The sequence below is a fragment of the Acinonyx jubatus genome, chromosome B2 (genome assembly GCF_027475565.1).
Source record: "Acinonyx jubatus isolate Ajub_Pintada_27869175 chromosome B2, VMU_Ajub_asm_v1.0, whole genome shotgun sequence".
Taxonomy (NCBI): Eukaryota; Metazoa; Chordata; class Mammalia; order Carnivora; family Felidae; genus Acinonyx; species Acinonyx jubatus.
Window position 1 is genome coordinate 25,453,304 of NC_069385.1, and position 13,080 is coordinate 25,466,383.

General features: G+C 36.2%; 1 long non-coding RNA gene across 1 annotated transcript in view; it reads right to left on the minus strand.

The window, feature by feature from the left end:
- Positions 1-12,591, minus strand: part of LOC113598463 (uncharacterized) — a 67,771-nt gene extending 55,180 nt beyond the window's left edge. The window contains exon 1 of the long non-coding RNA XR_003419093.2: positions 7,476-12,591. This is a non-coding gene — a long non-coding RNA (uncharacterized LOC113598463). The remainder of the gene's footprint in view (positions 1-7,475) is intronic.
- Between the last annotated feature and the right edge of the window lie 489 nt (positions 12,592-13,080).

The window sequence follows — 13,080 nt, forward strand, 5'->3', positions numbered from 1 at the left end:
TGAGTAATTTGAAACTATATATTTTCAAGCATATCCTTAAGTAGGTGACAATTATGTTCACTGACTACTGAATCACAATAGAACATGTGCATGTGAAAATAACATGATTGTGTGCTATTCTTGCTAAATGTCTATACTCACTCTGCATGAGAGTATCAATAATTTTTATCCAATAATATTATTATATGAGCAAAAGGTGAACATAGTTGCTCCCAAGTCAAAGTCAGTAGCAGATGCAAGGTGCCTCATTTCCAATGATATCTGCTAAAAGAAATAGAGCTAACACTATATAATTTGATTCATAGAGTCTTAATTACAGGATATAAAATGTTCTGTAAATGAGCCATTATATGTTTTCCATTTTGTTAGTTACTTCAGTAAATAAAAACTTCAGAACTAAACAAATTTTTAGTTAAGATGCAAGTTGCAAGTGCTGAGAAACACATTATTTAAAGAGTAGTATGCCCTTGTTTAGAAGCCCCAGATCTTAAATCCTTTTAGTTCAATGGACTTCCTATATGATCTCAGGCAAGCCTCCTCTCAGCACAGAAGTCTTTACAGCTTATAAAATGAAGACTAATACCTACTGTAGATGAATCCCAACAATTATGTAGATTTAGAACACTGATTTGTAAAGGATATTGGGCTTTTTCAAAGCAAATGAAAGACAAAAACTTATACATGTTTTTATTGTTATTGCTATAAATTCTATCATTCTTTTGGTCAAAAATTTTCTTAATGATAGATTTATGCAAGAAATTGTTATTTGGAAGACTTGTGTCCATGCTAAAAGTCTATTCATTTGTTAAGTCAACCACCCACACAACAGTTCATTTTATCTATAATTTGTACATTCTTTGAGTTCTTTTGAATTACTGAAAAGGAAATATTTTCTTTTTTTCATGTTTGGGAATACATTATTATAAATCCTATTCCTCCCTTCAAAGTTAAAAAGAAAAGAAAAGAAACAAAAAGAAGAGAAAAGATCCTAAAGTATATTCTAAATGAGATAACTTAGTCTATAAACACCCATCAAAATATTTTTTTATTTTTGTTTCATACATGAAGTTGCACAGGATATGACTCAATTTACTCTGATTTTAAATAATTAGAAGTGGAAGATAGTGTTTTTTCATAGAAAAAAAAGTAAACGAAAGGCTTAAAATCTAATTTATCCAGATAAATAATCTGTGTATATAGGAAGGTGGCTGCATTTACATTTTGGGATGTTGTGTCCATGAAGGTCCCTTTCATCCCAAACACTTTCCATTAGTTCACCATCAAGACAGGTCATAAGTGGTTGCAACTGGGTTTGTAAGCTTATTATATTTTGGAAGTAAATGACCTTGATTTTTGCCTATTTTTCCTTTTTTATTGGTTTATCACAATAAGAGATAATCAACATTTCATGTTATAAAAATCCTGTATGAGCACAGGTACAGAATTAGCAGTAAAAAGTTCAAGGCATATATTACATTATAAAATAACTAAAATACTATAAAATACTGTAGTTCACACCCACCTGTGTCTATCATTAACAGTTACGAAACGAGCAAATTGATTTCATTGTTGGAACGTCCTGGGTTTTTCACACCATCATTTGATGTGTACATGTGGGTAAACTCATAGGAGGAAATGAGGAAGGGCGTATAATGTAGTAGATAGAAAATAATCAGTTCAACAAGTGGATCCAGCTGGGTACAAATTGAAGTCACTCGATTCTTCCCTTTGTCTCTTCACTCTTTTTCTTTCATTTATATTCATTGACTGAGAAGAGCCCTCAAAAAATCATCTCATAAAGCCACAATGAGATAATATAATCAAGATAATTCCGAGAGTCAGTATCTAGTAATGAAATCTGCCAGGAAGTATATTCAGTGTTTCATCGTTTTGACTCATGAAATGGTTTTCCACATGTCGTTCTGAGAACTCTCCTTGTAACATCAGAACCTAAGGACATCAGTTCATGTTCTTCCTTTCATGGTCATACTTTCTCTTATCTCTGTTATGTGGTGGTTCCTGTCCTCCTCCCAAAATTCATGTGATAATTGATGACAAGTTCTTTAGAGAGATTATTAAGAATAAAGTCTTTATGGTAGGCTTTAGTTCCATATGACTGGTGTCTTTATAAGAAGAGGAGATTTGGATGCAGGGACAGAAACACCGGAGATTTGCAAGCACAGAGACAACCATGTGAACACAAAGCAAGAAAGCAGTCATCTACAAGTCCAGCAGAGAGGCCTGGGAAGTAACAAAATCTGCTGATACTTTGATGTCAGACTTCTAGCCTCCAGAACCGTAAGAAAATAAATTTCTCCTGTTCAAGCCACCCAGCCTGCGGAATTTTGTTATGGCAGCCCTAACGAACCCACAGAATATCCTATAGCCAACTCTGGGTTGTATCCACTTACTGGTGTAATGGGATGTCTAACAAAGCAGAGAGTCAATGAGATTGAGCATTTACTTTGAAAGGAGATCTTAGAAATTAGGCTATTTGATGTCTAAAGATAAAGGAGACAGGCCAACCAAATTAGAAAAGCCATCCTATGAAATTCCCTTCTCGGGAAAATTGTAAGCAATTTTTTTTTAACATTTATTCAGTTTTGAGAGACAGGGCTTGAGTGGGGGAGGGGCAGAGAGCTAGAGAAACACAGAATCTGAAGCAGGCTCCAGGCTCTGAGCTGTCAGCACAGAGCCGACCTGGGCTCGAACCCACGGACTGTGAGATCATGACCTGAGCTGAAGTCGGATACTTAACCGACTGAGCCACCCAGGTGCTCCAAGAAATTTTTTTATTCCAGGAAAAAAACACTATTCTTTTTCTTAGCACTTTAGCAAAAAATGTATCTCCCCTTGGTATATTTAATCACAAGTGAGTAAGTGAACAGGTGTATTAGATCCTCTGGGTAGGAAGAGACCAACATCCTATTGTCAACTATATATTTAATATATTGATGTCAACGATGTTAGCTCAATAAAGACTTGATGGTAGTAAAGGGCAAGGCAGTCTTGAAATTAAACAATCTCAGGAAAAGAAGTAAATTGCTTGTTTAACACAAAGGCCTGAATGTTTGAGAGGTACTTTTGCCTGCCTCATTTCAATATACAGAATGAGTGTGATTTTACACTGGATTTATCAAATGAAGAAATTAGCATGAGTCACCTTGCCCAGAGCCTTTTGATCTTTGGACACCACTTCTTACCTAAGCCTTGATTATTTATTAACCATGTCACTCTGCCAATGGTCTCCTAATGAGAATATGAGCCCCAGCCGTAACAAAGTACACATATTATTCAGTTAGGCCTAGCACCTCAAAATTAAAAATTTAAATTTTCCCAGGACAACAATTAATATGCTTTCAGTCACTAAATACTAGTTTGTATTTTCTAGAGTTTGATACGAATGATATCAAGTGGTATCAGCCATTTGACTTTATTCTTCCTTAAATTTTTTTTTTCCCGTTAGTCTAGGTCTTTTGCATGTTTCTATCATTTTTGGAATCCATTCATCAATTTCTGCACAATAGCCTCCTGCGATTTTAATGGGGATTGCCTAAAATTTTATCAATTTCAGGAGAAGTTCTATCTTAACAATATCAAGTTCTGATTAATGTCCTTCACATAAGTCAGTTCCTAGTCTGTTCCTAGATTAGTATCAGCTGTGGACCTGGGATTACATTAAATGAGAGTCCTTTTGTCTATTGTGATGATCTCATGTTTTTGTTTTTTAGTTTTCTCATTTGATTGATGATGTAGATTGACTTTTATTTATTTTTTTTATTTTGTTTTTACATTTATTTATTTTTGAGAGACAGAGCACAAGTGGGGGAGGGGTGGAGAGAGAAGGAGACACAGAATCCGAAGCAGGCTCCAGGCTCTGAGCCGTCAGCACAGAACCCCACGCGGGGCTCGAACCCACAAACCGCGAGATCATGACCTTAGCTGAAAGTCGGTCGCTCAACTGCTCAACCCACTGAGCCACCGAGGCGCCCCTATATTGATTGACTTTTAAATGTAAAACTAACCTTCAACCTTATGTAATCAGGCTTTTATATTTTAAATCCTACTGGATTCAGTTGCTAAATTTTTGTTAAGAATTTGTTCTATCTATATTCGTGAAGGATATTAGTCTGAAGCTTTCTTTTCTCTTGACATCTATGTTTGTAGTTTAAGAACTGGGATAATGATGATTCACAGAATGTATTGTTAAGATTTGACTATTTAATTTTCTAGAAGCATTTGTTTAGGAATGGTATTATTTTTTCCCTAAATACTTAGAATAATTCAGCAACTAGGTGATCTGGGTCTGGAGCCTACTTTGTGGGAAATTTTGTAACTACAAATTAAATTTAAAAAAATAATGCCATTCTCATTATCTATTCACTTAGAGAAGACTTTACTAAGTGAGCTTTGAAAGTTTGTGTCTTTAAGGAATTTAACACATTTCACCTAGAGTGTGGAATTTATTTCCATAAAGTTGTTCAGAGTATTCCTTTATGATTCTAACCATACATAACTTACAGAATTTGTACTGATGTCACTTCTCTTGTTTCTGATATTGGCAATTTGTGCATTTTTCTCCCTGTTTGGTGGGTTAGGCATTGATCAGTTTTATTGATTGTTTCATAAAATTGTTTTTGGTTACATTGACTTTATTGTTTTTATTGTTTTCTATTTCATTGATTTCTGCCCTTATTTTCCTACTGTCATTAATTTGAGTTCAATTTGCTCTTCTAGTTTCTTAAAGAAAAAGCTATGCACACTGATTCGAGACTTTTTTTTCCCTCACGTCCATTTGGTGGAGTAAATTGCAAAAAAAAAAAAAACTTGTATATTATTGATAAATCTCAACTAATTATCCAAGGAATTATTTTTAATTCCTACCTGTCTTTTGTTTTAGTTACATTTGATTTGTTTAAATGGTACTTTTTTAGTGAAAGTGAAACTCAAATAATAATAAAAATAATAATACAATAATAATTTGCAAAAGAAAGTAGAACAGCAGGTGCTGTTATTTTAGGAAGCTTTATTATTTGGAATCATTTTCAGCTATGGAAAGATTCAAATCTCAAAGTCTCATCTAATGAGGGAATTTTTGTTTATTAATTTCTTCTTGCTATAAACAGTGATCAAAATCTTACTCAAAAAAGAAGCTGATAGCTCCCTGGAGATTGCACATTGTGGAATAAAAGTTACTATTATTAAGTAACATTTTCTTGAATGTTTAAGGATTTTTGAGAATAGAATAAGAGTTACCATGGGTATAATATTCACAAAGAATTTGATAGCTCTCTGGAGATTGCATACAGAGAAGTAAACATTTTTATTAAGTAACATTTTCTTGAATGTTTAAGGATTTTTGAGGAGAATGAGAATTACCAGGAGTACAATATCTGATACATATTCCACTGGTTTTTAAAATAGAACCTAACAATCATTGCAATGTCTTTAAAGATTATTTAGGAATTTTGCTTTCAATTCTGACATGTAAAAGACTTGTAAGTGATCACTCCTGTTCTTAGAAGCATTGAGCTAAACAAAGTGAAAGCAGTGGCCTTACTTGAACCCATCAGAAGAGTAAGGTGCTGGGGCAAACTGACCTCCCCAAATCTGGAGAATCAAGTGAATACAGAGAATCACAGCAGCGATCAGCCTACCTGACACAAAAGTACATGGAGCCATAATCAGGTAAGAAGACTTAACTGGTAATTTTGGCAAATTACTGAAGGCTGCCTATGAACTAGTATGAGAATGAGAAGCTCCTGGGGACTGCAGGGTTACGGGAACACCAACACTTTCATAGGTTTAAATTCCAAGAACACCAACAGGTTCTAATGGTGAAGAATAAAGAAAAATCCCCTTGTTTTTCTGACAAGAGGAGAGTAAAGCAACCATTTTGAAATAGACCCAAAGAATTATACATAACATTCATCAGTGTACTCTCCAGAGTAGACTTTACCAGAGACGTATTATGCCTAAAAGATGGTCACTCCCCTGACTTCAGCATCTGATAGCCTTCCTGCCTTACCTAAAGGGAAGTGGCTAGGTAGGAACTAAAAAACACTTGTGAAGGTCATATACCAGGATCATAAGCCAACTAAAAGAATGAGACTTAATCAGAAAATTATAGAATTAATTTTAGATATCTTGAAACCATCTTTGTGGATCATTCTGGTTGTTGTTCTCCTCTAAGCAGAATTTGTAATGTCAGTGAAACATCTCAGAAAATTGCATGTCAATCTTGGCATGGCCTGGGTTTGCTAAGATAAATGTAGTCTTTTCCTCCAAGTGAATTCCTTGAATTGGTTTGAAGCTGTACAACACAATCATATAATCTCTTGAAATACCAAGGATCAAGGCAAACTTTCTGGAATTGTTTTCGTAATACTTCCGTGTCTAACTGGGTGATATAACTGACTGTTCTTCCTCACATTTGTTTTATACTGATAACTCTATATAATATTTAATGAACAAAAAATCTTGAAACATTAAGTTTGATGACATTAGTGTTCCATTGATAAAGAACTAAAATGAAAAGACATTAAAGTTTAACTTTTCCCCCTAAATGCTAATACAGAACATGAAAACAAAAAGGTTTCTTTAAAAAATCAAATATCATCTTCAAGGATATGAGGGAAGGATGCCCACCTATCCTGTGGGCATCAAACCCTGGAATGCATAGAGCCATTATTATGCTAAAAAATACTTCCAATAAAATTTCATGGTGATTATTGTCTTTGGCCACCCAGCACCACATTCTTCTTTCCTCTCATGACACAGTTTACCTTATCTCAAGCTTCGGCATGGTTACACCACTTATAATTACCTATACCCCTGTCCACGGTTTGGTCCAAAGATAGGTACATAACACAGGTGAGACGATGGTTTTTGCAGGATCTTTCTGCTGGAGGGTTAAGTAGTCACAAAAGAACCTTTCCTTTCTCCATTATCATGAGTATATAAAATGTGACCACAGAGATGACAAAAGTAATTCTCATTATGTAAGTATGCCTGAAAGAATTAGACACACAGGGGGAAAAAAGAGATGACAGATAAGAGATTGCCTCTGTTACACCCTGAGTTTCTATGATTCCTGGAGCCTAGTAACTTTGCAACTTTTTTTTTCTTGGCCTTTAAACTATGGTGTAGATATATAGAGACATGATAGATAGATAGATACATAGATACATAGATAGATGATAGAAGATCATAGATAGATAGATAGATAGATAGATAGATAGATAGATAGATAGAAGACAATAGGTAGATAGATAGATAGATAGATAGAAGATAGAAAAAATGATAGAAGATAGATAGATAGATAGATAGATAGATAGATAGATAGAAGGAAACATACATACATAGTTATACTATATATACTGATTTGACCAAATATTGAGGAACATTGTTAGAGTTGGAGTTCAGTCATGTACAAGGGAAAGGGTACTTAGATTCAGGGGATAGCATCAATTTACCATAATAACTGCAGTTTTCCTTCCTTGCACCAACACTGTGTAAGGTGTGTTGAGGGAAATGGTAAATAAGTGCTGACCTTTTCCCCAAAGAATTCTCCTCCTTGTTAGGAACAGAAGAAGATCATGGATGTAACAAAGAATAATAGAACTTAGAACATACTGGAGAGCTTTTGTGTGAGGAAATATAGGCTGTTCAGTGTGAGAAAGCACTAATAATTAGATTGTCATCTCTGTAAATATTTTGACAGTACACTTTCTAAGACCTGCACAGTAGTCCATTATATTGATAGATGTGCCATAGTTTGCTAAGGCAATTCCTCATTTAGGATATTTTGGTTGCTTTCCTTCTATTCCAGTGTTTCTCAGCTTCAGTACTATTGACATTTCGTACCAAATAAATCTTTGTTGTGGAGGCTGTCCTGCACATTGCTGCTGGCCTCCACTTACCAGATGTCAGTGGCATACCCTCTCCCCACAGCTGTGACAAAAATATCTCCAGAAATTGCCAAATGCCTCCTGGGGGACAAAATCATCCTTGATTGAGAATTACTCTTCTACTACAAATACATTTTCAGGGGCGCCTGGGTGGCTCAGTCAGTTAAGCATCTGACTTCAGCTCAGGTCATGATCTCACAGCTCATTGGTTCAAGCCCCACTCCAGGCTCTGTGCTGACAGCTCAGAGGCTAGAGTCTGCTTCGGATTCTGTGTCTCCCTCTTTCTCTTCCCCTCCCCTGCTCGTGCTCTGTCTGTCTCTCTCTCTCAAAAATAAATAAACATTAGAAAAGAAATTTATAAATAAATAAAAATACATTTTCACTGTTTTCCTGACATAAAAGTAATAAGCATTACTTAGAAAATTGATAAAATTATAGAAGGGGTGCCTAAGTGGCTCAGTTGGTTGAGTGTTCAACTCTTGGTTTCAGCTCACGCCATGATCCCGGTGTTGTGGGATCGAGCCCTGTGTCGGGCTCCGTACTGAGCATGGAGTCTGCTTAAGATTCTCTCTCTCTTTCTCTCTCTTCCCTGCTCGCATGCTCTCTCTCTGTCTCTCTAAAACACATACAGACAGAAAAATAAAATGGAGAAAGTAAAAATTATCAATTATTAGCATTTTATAAGTCACTTAACACTTTTTTTGCCACATTTCAACATAATTTATTTTTATCTGATATTAAACTTAAATCATATCTTATTTGGCATACTATAATTTTTATTCAATGTTCCACATAAGTCATTAAATACTACTTAAGAATGTGGTTTTGATTGGCTATGTAGTGTCCAATTGCATGACAGGGTCTTTTTTTTCAAATTAGGAGAATTCTCCTGAGTTCAAGTCAAACTTTAGTGATGGTATAATGAGCTCTTTGTCTAATGAGAAAATGATTCTGAACAAAGACCTTTTCATTATTATATTTAGTAAGGAACATTATTTAGTCAACCAATTGGTCCTGTAGTGAATCAATACATTCTTATTTTTTCAATTTTTTTGATGTTGGTAGTGTCCAGTTGGGTAAATTTCATTTAAGAATATTTTAAATCCAAGAACACCTAAAGTTTTATTTAACTAGTGGAAGAACCTATACTAGTTTCAATATAGTTATGGCATAGTTTTTACATATTTATGACACTGTGCTAAGGACTGAATTTGTAGACTTATCAAACAATTTAACCCCACCCGTAAGATGTTTTAAAGGAATGAGACATGCATAACGTCAATACACAATGTGATGTGAACTATAGCCAAGAAAGATGTGCAAAATGCAATGAAAATTCAGAAGGAAAGAGTGCACTGGAAGAGATCAAGCTAGGCCTAGATGAGAAAGCAATATTTATGGGACATCTTAAAGAAATGATAGAATTCTGACATGCCAAGCAAGGGAAGGAAAGGGAGGCCATTCCTGACAGAAGAAATGACTTGAATATGGAAGAAGGACAAGAGTGGTAAGGCTGGAGGGCAGTGAAAAGGCCTGGAATTCTAGAATAAGGTGTCTGGGGTGAAGAAGGAAAGAGCAGAAAGCAGATGGAGAAGGAGGAAAGGAATGGAGAGCAGGATAAGCTAATGACAGCCTGCTCTTGTCAGGCACAGTGGTTTAAGTTTTATTGGCATCGTTTAATCACTCACATCTCCTTGTTTCAAATGAGAAGACCAAAGCACATGGTTACCCAGCTATTACATGGCAAAAATGGTTACAGAGCTAACAAATGGAGGTGATGGTATTGAACCCAAGGATTGACTCCAGTTGTCTTTGATTTATGCTATGCCATCTTTCAGATGCCATATAGTCTATTACCAACATTTAATCGAAATAAAGCTGAAAATCCTTTCTTAAACCTTCCTTTGAAGCTAAATACATCAGTGGTCTCAGAGAACTCTGGCCACCTATTCAGCTGCTCCCACTATAATGCAGTACATTTACATATATACAGGTCTACCTACTTTGCTCAACCCACTGCTACAGTATTTTAAGTTTCATGAGTCAAGAAATCTTCTTCATCACTTCTCTGATTTCAATGTCTGGAACAGAGCGTCTCAAAATGTTCACTGATTCATAAAAATCCTATGAAAGTGGGGATGGGGAACACCCGCTTTGCTCAGTCTGTAGAACATGCAACTCTTGATCTCAGGGTTGTATGCTTGAGCCCCATGTTGGGTGCAGAGTTGACTTAACAATAAACATTTTTTAAAAAATGTTCATTGATTAGATAAAACCAAATCCAAGCAGGGATACGTAGAAGAGCATTTCCCTCTCCCCGCAAAATGTGGTCCATCTGCCTCTCTTTGGAGTAATCATAAAAATTGAGCAAATGCCTTTATCTAGTTCTTTATCCACATATGTTCCTAGTGGATCCTGGCTTGTCGGAGGGCCCCCAGTACAAAGAAAACCTGCTGAAGCATGTTTCCCAGAGAAGTGAGAGTGTTAAGTGTGCTTTAAATGTTAGGCTTAAAATTGGATTGATTTTTGTACTAACAGTGTAATTTCCAGGTATTTGTTTTAATAACAAACAGTATTTGAAATGGCTGCTGAATAGCAGTAAGTTTATCGCTAATTAGAGGAGCGTCTCACTGATGCAAGCTAATGAGAAGCAGAGCAATAACTGAGCAGAGTGCCAAAGTTTCAAGGGTAGCATCATAAATGCAGTTTGCTTAGTTCTGTAAATATATGTTGTTTGCTTTATTTACAACAGCCCACAGATTACTCAAGTGCATAATATGCTGGTATATTAGGTGAAATAAAAATCTCACGAACATGAGCTCTCACCAAAGTGCTCTGTCTGCTATTAAACTTTTATTAAGAACGGAGATAAAACAATTCTCTTTGGAGCAGGAATTAGAGTGCCTGCTGATGATCACTGAAGTGAATGAGGATGAGACAATAAGAGAGAGAGCCATGTTCTCAAGGAAATCCCGGCTGATCACGCCCATTGTGCTCTGACCTTGCTCTTACTATCCCCAGAGGTACTTCAGGTCACTTCACATAAATGGATAACAGAACAGCTAAATGTCCTGGAGTGAGTGCCGCAGTGTGTGAAGACACAAAGGCCACTCTTGGGATGGGTGTCTGAATGTAGGTTTTGTTGTTAGGACAGAAAGCAGCTTCAGAGCCAGAGAGCTGAGTACAGCATTCCATGGGGAGATGTGAGCTTTAGAAAGAGACACGTAACCCGCAGTTTCTGAGGGGCTGGTCGTGGGCTAGACGGACAGTGAACAAGTAATGGCAAGGGCCAGATGTTTGGGAAGATCCTTAGGGAGGAGCTGGAACCTGGAAAGTTGAAAGGAAGGGATATTTTCATAACCAAAATACATGGCCATGGCGTTAACCCAAACAAAGAGAGGACATTTCAATGGAGTAATTGTTTTCACTCCAGTGGTTCATTTCTGTTTTACTGGGAATGATCTGACTGAATCAGTCAGTTGTTCCAGCTTTGAAAAGACTTGAAGACGCGTTCAAGTTTCTTACCAAAACAGTCAAATGAAAACTTGCTGTGGACATACAATTGGAATGTTCACTTTTATAAGTAATAGTCTTACTTATGTAATTCTCACATATCATATGTCAAAAACAGCACAACAGCTGAAAATCGAGCCCATCTAAGAGTGTGCCATCAGCTCAGCCGAGAAACAACAGCCTTGGAAGCCAGGCCACACAGAGAAAAGAGCACAAACCTTGAAGTTAAACAAGTCCTGAGCTTAAGAATTGACATTGTCACCAACTGGCCGTGTGAATGTTGGCAAATTACCAAGGCTCTCTGACTTGCAGATTCCTCATCTACATATTCAGGATAATAATATGGACGGCTAGGTATTGCTTCTCTTGGTCTGTTTGGGCCAGTATGACAAAATACCATAGACTGAGTGTCTTATAAACAGCAGAAACTTACTTCTCGCAGTTCTAAAGGATGCAAGTCCAAAAACAAGGTGGCATCAGATTCACTGTCTGATGAGGGCTCATTTGCTCACTGATGGTCATCTTCTCACTGTAACCTCACGTGGCAGAATGGGCGAGGGAGCATTCTGAGGCCTCTTTTATAAGGATGCTAATCCCACTATGAAGTCTCTAATCATGACCTCATCACCTCTGACATAGGAAATAAGTAGGAATGGGGAATGCTCTGTACAAGATACCTACTCCTGGATCTTATAACATTGCTGTCATTCATTTTATGTATCCATATGCTGGAATCATCCCCAATTCATTGTTGCAATGATTACTTTAAAGTTATTAGATCAATAAGGATAAGAAAATTATTTTTTTATCAGTATCCTTCTCCAATGTTCTTCTTTTCTTTCGTAATAAGGATTTGTGATTATATCACTTATTTTCCTTCTCCTTGAAGAAATTCTGTGAACATTTCTTGCAGGGCAGATCTGACATGATGAGATCCCTGTTTTTGTTTGTCTGAGAAAGTCTTTATTACTCTTTCATTTTGAAGGATAATTTCTCTGGATATTGAATTCTAGACTGGTCTTTTCCTTTCCATTACTTAAAAACTTCACTTCGGGGTGCCTGGGTGGCTCAGTCAGTTAGGTATCTGACTCTTGATTTTGGCCCAGATCACGATCTCACAATTCATGAGTTTGAGCCCTGCGTTGGGCTTTGTGCTAATGGTTCAGAGCCTGCTCTCTCTCGCCTTCTCTCGCTGTCCCTTTCCCACGTGTGTACACTCTCTCTCTCTCACAAAATAAATTAATTAAATATAAAATAAATTAAGTTATATAAAATAAATACATTTTTAAAAATACAATAAAATAAAATAAAATAAAATAAAATAAAATAAATAAAATTATAAAATAAAATAAATAAAAACTTCACTCTGCTCTTGCTTGCATGATTTCTGATGAAGAGACCACTGTCATTCTTGTCCTTGTTCCACTATTTTCAAGGTGTTCCTCTCCTCTCTGGATTCTTTCAAACTTTTCTCTTTGTGTTTGGTTTTTGCAGTTTGATTTGAAAATCGAATTTTCGATGTTTATCTCATGTGGTGTCTTCTGAGCTTCTTGGGTCTGCCATTAATTCTAGAAAACCTTCAGCCATTATTTATTAAATATTTCTTCCCTTCTTTCCTTTCTTTTCATGCTGGTATTTCAAGTATGTGTATATTACA